At 32.9% G+C, this 6,126-nt stretch overlaps 1 long non-coding RNA gene across 1 annotated transcript; it reads right to left on the bottom strand.

Moving 5' to 3' along the window:
- Window positions 1–3,223: 3,223 nt before the first annotated feature.
- On the bottom strand, window positions 3,224–4,644 carry LOC111368700. Its single transcript, XR_002698035.1, has 3 exons — window positions 4,534–4,644; window positions 3,474–3,892; window positions 3,224–3,366 (listed from the first exon to the last, which is right to left on the bottom strand). It is a non-coding gene; the product is annotated as an uncharacterized LOC111368700 (long non-coding RNA).
- Between the last annotated feature and the right edge of the window lie 1,482 nt (window positions 4,645–6,126).

Here is a 6,126-nt window from a genome sequence, read left to right as displayed (position 1 = left end):
TTCAGATTCTGGGCGACTTGCAAACTTGGACGATGGCGTTACAGCATTCTTGGGCCCCCTTATTTGGGCCTTCACCTTGATTTGTTTGATTGGACTTCGTTCTTTGGGCTATCTGATTTGGGGATCCTCCAATTGGGCTTTACTCATTGGGCCGTTCGATTTGGGCTGAATTTTTATGTGTCAACAGTATGTGTGGGATTGTTTCAATTTTTTCATGAGTGTATAAGTTTACTATCTAGGATCAATGTAATTGAGCTAATGCCAATCTTCTAGGTTCGATAGTTTAATAGCCCACTTGTGAAGGTGGGCTAGCTTGATAGGAGAAAAGAGGAAATTATACAAAACCAGAATTTTTAAGTTTCAATTTCAAAAACCAGATTTAAACTTTGTTTTTACATTAATTAGATGATAATTCTATATTTTAATTTAATAATAATAATAATAATAATAATAATATAAAATTAAAATTAATCTATACCAATTTTTTCAAACCCTAAAATTTACTTTTCATTCTCACTCTAAGTCTCCTCGTTCTCTCACCACTCCATTTTCTTTCTACTGTGCCATCACTGGAGCATCACCGATGCTAGGCTCCTGACGCCTCTGGCTAGTCAACATAGTCGATCTGCAGTCATCAAAGGGGAAGAAAGACTGTGGCTGTTCGCACCTTGCCTCTATTCGCAAGAGGTGGCATTGTCGCTATTCAAGGCACACGACGTACCTCATCAGTTTTGTAGCTCAGAGCACCACTTTGTGGCTCAAAGTGCCGCTGTGTGCGACGGAGATTGATTGTGTGGTTTGTGGCGTTTCTTTTTCTGATGAGTTTGTGGCGATGCTGCAATTGATGGTTTTGAGGTTGGTGTGTAGTGGATCGGCGGTGGTGATTACAGTGGTGGTGTGATTTACAGTGGTAGTGATTTTTTGATAAGTGGTGGTGTGGATCGAAGGTTGTGTGATTACAGTGGTGGTGATTTTTTTGATCGGTGGTGGTGTGAGTACAACAGTGGTGATTTTGCGTTTATGTGGTGGTTACTGTTGAGGTGGTTTTGCACAATCTGGTGAGACGACGGTAGTTGTGGTGGGTGGTGGTCGAGGTAGATGGGATGGGACGGGGGGTTTTTTTTTTTTTTTTTACCAATAAATTGGTTAATTTGTGTCTAATAAATAGTATGTGACCTAAAAAATGTAATTGTGACTTATAATTTATTAAGTTGTGACTGTAAAATTAATTGTGATTAATTATTTTGATAATTTGTGATTGAGAAATGAGTTGTGACCAATAAAATTTTTGATTTTGTGACCAATCAATGAATCGTGACCTATAAAATTTTTGATTTGTGGTCGACAAATGAGTTGTGACTAATAAAAATTTTGATTTTGTGACCGATTAATGAATTGTGGCTCATGAAATTTTTGATTTGTTATCAACAAAAATTTTGTGACCTATAAAATTTTTGATTTGTGGCTTAGAAATAATTTGTAACTAATTAATTTGATAAGCTGTGATCAAATTATATATATTTGTGACTTTAATATGTTTAATTAATAAAATATTTTTTTAATCAATTATTTGATAAATAAATTTTAATAATATTTGAATTTTGAAATTTTAAACTTATTTTCTTAGTTTTGAAATAAACTATAGATAAACTCTTATAAATGAATTTTTCCCAGGAGAAAAAGCCTATAAGATATTGGGCCTATCAAATTGATATAAATAACACCAAGTGCGCTGATAAAAACTTGTATAAAAAAGTAATTACAACGAACAAACCATGATTAGAAAAAAAGGAGAAAAACCATAATGGTGTTTGTATTAAATCCAACATTGAATTGAGATGAAAATATATAAGACTTTGATAATATATAAGGATTTAAATTACTCCTCCCAATAATGTCGATATTCTAGCACGGGACTTTTAGTCTCAACGAACAACTCAACATGGTTAAGACTCAATATAAACACACAAATTTTAAAATAAATTTGCTCAAACGAGCGATCATCTTGTAAGGGTATGCTAAGAGAGAATTCTACGTCAGATAAGGATGATATGAAATGTATGTCAACATAAAAATTTTAAACTATTCCTTTCAACAAAATTAACTTTTTAAGATGAAACCTTAAATTTTAATATCTTGCTCTACTTTTTTACCAATATTTTTTCTTTTGTAACCCAAGACCTACAAAGAGTGATTGCTAGTCCATGTAAGCTTTTTACGCTCTGATTTCCAAAAGAGCAGCACTTGTCATATTTACTCTTAAGACCCAAAAATGCAAAAGGCCACTTTTTTTCTTTTTCAAAAAGGATATATTTTTCTATTCCGAGTTTATATTATAGGTCAATTTCCCTTAGGGTACGTTTGATTGCAAGTAGGAAAATTGCATGGAAAGAAAATATTTTCTAGGTAATTCAATTGCCTGGAAATTATTTACAATGAAATTGTTAATTACACGTGATTGATTGACTTAAATTTCAACCTAGAAAATGTTCCAATTTTCCATCTTTTGGTGTTTGATAACCATTATTTTCCATGGAAATAGTCATTTTTTCCAACTTTAGTTGTTTGACAACCACTATTTTCCATGGAAATTGTCACTTTTTGCATGGAAAATTGTAATTTTTTCCATGACGATTAGTCAATCAATGTTTTACTTAGGTCCCTTCACAATTAAATATATTGAGTAATATCTCTTATTATGTGTGTGTGTGTGTGTGTTTTGTTTTTTTTTTTTTTTTTTGGTTTTTGAAGAAGTCTTATTTTGAAGATAATGTTATCGAAAAAAGTAAAATTTATAAATTTATAAAAAACAAACTCACCAATTCAAATTTATACTCATGTATGAGAATTAATTCTTTTCATTCCAATAAAAAATAGTTATGAGATAATCAAATAAACAATGACAACCTTATTTCCAACATAGAATAGAAGAGCAAAAAGTAAAATTAAAAAACAAAAAAATCTCTATTAAAAGTGAGTAGCAATCCAAACTAACATGGATATCATATTTTTACATATGTTTGTTGAATTATCCAATCATGCCATCTTAAAGTAGTGGAGGCGGATCACGACCAATATTCTCAAAGATCAAATCACGCATGAATTCTATATCAATCAAGCTCATAAATACTTTAGCCAGACTCTCGTCCGATCGAAATACTTTCATGACTTGCATTATGATATATTATTTATTTATTTATTTATTATTATTTTTTTTACGATCGTTAACATACCAGGAATAGGAGACAAATTATCATTGCCGGTTACAGAGTGATCTCCCGTAGCAGAGTCATTTCCAAAGATAGCCTCCATATCATCATAATGAGGACAAAGCTTGGTCCTCCACTTTCCGAATTCTGGTTTCCCCTACAAAGGAAAAAAGATTGGAATATATGCTACGCGTAATCAATGTTCAAAAGATATTATACTACTAATATTTAATGCCTAATAAATTGGTTGATGAAATATTGTACCTTCAAAAACTCTTCCCAAGCTATAACATCAGCTGTGACACGTCCAGTGTCAGGATCTAACCCAAAACCACTTATAATCAACAATTGGCGAACTTCGAGAAATTCTTTTTTTAGAGTCTTCAATCACGCCCTTACTTTCTTATCCGAGACCATGACTCCACATCCGTTATACACGCTATCAATTGCTTTGGAAACATGATATGATGAAAACCCATTGTCACTCCTTTTGTGACCAACCAACACTTGCTGTAGTAATGCAGTTATCATACAATCATTCATTGCATCACTCCAAAGCACATGACGATTCCTAGCATTGGGATCCATTTGGGTTGAGCTTATTTCCTCCACATCTGAATGGATGGTTGGTCTAGGCACTCGAAACGGTGTTGTAGAGCTTTGTCGATTATGTGCCATGAAATCTGTATACCAAGATTAAAAGTTTATGATTGACCATTAAATAAAAACATGTAAAAATAATGTACGTCAACAATTTGAAACGAATAATATCAAATCTAATTACAACATTTAAAATTCTAGAGACCTTATGTCAACAATTACATAAGGACGTGGGAAAAAAAAACCTGTATAATATCAATATGTCTTTATTCTAAGTAATAGCTAAAAATGAAAGTGTGTCAGGTTTAAGTCCATCACACAACAACATAAATAAAATATCATATTTCAATCGAAATCGACTCCTGCATCTTGATTGGGACGATAATCAGCCCACATTAACTCAGCAATTGTATTCCTCTTATTAGACCATGCTTCTTGAGATGTAAAAGATATGTGAGCATTTGGAGTTTCATCCTCAGGTACATCAACGTGTGTAGGGTTAACCTCATCATCGCTACTAACGAAGTCCTCCTCACAAACATCTTCTATGTCATCAATCCTTAAGAAGTTGTGATGGCAGAACAAGCAAGAACTATTTTTGCTTGTGTGTCAATGTTGTGGTAGGGTTGATGTCTCAAATATGCAAATCTTTTTTTAAGCAAACCAATTGTCCTCTCAATGACATTACGAAGAGATGAATGTCGAAAATTGAATAACTCCTTACTACTTTCAGGATGTTGGCCCTCAATGTCTCTACGATGATAACGAGTCCCACGGTATGATGCAAGAAATCCCGAAACCAATGGAAAATCGGCGTCGACAAGATAATATTTACTTGTTACAGTTGTTATTACATTATAACTTGTACGTGAAAGATTTTTTTTTTCGAAATAGTAATACAACTTACCAAAAGGAATTGTCAGCTTATGCCCTTAACGTAATATTGCACTCCTTAACAATCGACCATTATGTGTTGATCCCTCCCAACCGGCAATCGACCATCATGTGCTGAAATAGACATTAAGCATGTCCAAGGATTAGCCCTAATGAGATCCTGGACGAAAAATTATCATGAGATCCATACACATCATTTTTCTTTACAAGTGTATTAGTATTAAACTTAGTCGAATCAGACAATTTTTCATGATGAGAAACATTATACACATGGTACTCACTCACCATTTGATTAGTCCAAGAATCAATTTTCATGTTGAAAAAGGAAAAATCATGTTTACCATTAAATAACAAATATCTAATTGTAACTAAGTAGTCTTCTTGAAATTCCTTAATTAGACTTGAAATGTTCCATAAATCAAGCTAATTTATGCTATTATCCTTTATTAAATTATCCATTTTGCCTTAAAAACTAAATGTACTTTCAGAATAAAAAACGGTGGATAGTAAAAATGAAATTAGAATTTATAGTTAGTACCAAATGTAATTTGCATTTTTCATAGGGGATAATCGTTTTGGGCTTTCATAAAATTTTTGAGGCCCCCTTGTACCTTGAGTGGTCTTGGGCCAAAACAGAGCCTGGCATGTCCTTGTTGTTGAAATAAGACTGTAACATAGTAACTCAGGTAAAATGCTAAAAATATCTTGTAACCTCTCCAATCTAAATTTAGGTCAGTCCACTTTGCGAAAAGCTAATCATTTCGATGAAAAAGGAAAGTGAAGTTAGTGATTTGTGGAATCATGTTCTTCTCCTTTAAATCTAGCTGATTTTGAGCATTCTAAGCACATCCAACGTCTCTTATGGCTTTAATGGAGTGGAATTACATAACATGGCCCTCCACTTGTTTGTGCAGGATATGATGAACCTCTTTTTAACTTTTACCTTCTTTCACATGACTTTGCACCTTCTCGAATTCGAATAACAATAAAAAATTTCGTTGGATAAAATTCATGGATTCAATCGCTCAAATAATGCTGATCTAATATCTTAATACTCTTACTGAACAACAATTAATTTTTAAATAAAACGGTTGAAAATCGATCCCAACAATTTACATCATTAAAGAAAAGTTAAATCTTATATAAGCGTTAACTATATACTAAATTTTTTATGCAATGTGTATGCCTTTCTCCAAGCAAGAAATGTACTCCCTTGAAATCAGGAATAAAGCATTGCTCAAAGACCCCAAGAATCTAATTGAGTGCACAATTCATGTGGGAGACTAGAGAGATTAGATAAAGAAAATGTTGTGCTAAACATGGAGAAAAAAACAAAAAAACATGATGATTCATAATGCCCCACTTCTTTGTTGAGAGGAATGGAAGTAGGGTGCAAGTAAATGCTAAAAGTCCTTCCTAAGAG

The sequence above is a fragment of the Olea europaea genome, chromosome 19, assembly GCF_002742605.1.
Source record: "Olea europaea var. sylvestris chromosome 19, O_europaea_v1, whole genome shotgun sequence".
Classification (NCBI taxonomy): domain Eukaryota; kingdom Viridiplantae; phylum Streptophyta; class Magnoliopsida; order Lamiales; family Oleaceae; genus Olea; species Olea europaea.
The sequence above is the reverse complement of the archived record's forward strand: the minus strand, read 5'-3'. Positions and strand labels throughout refer to the sequence as shown.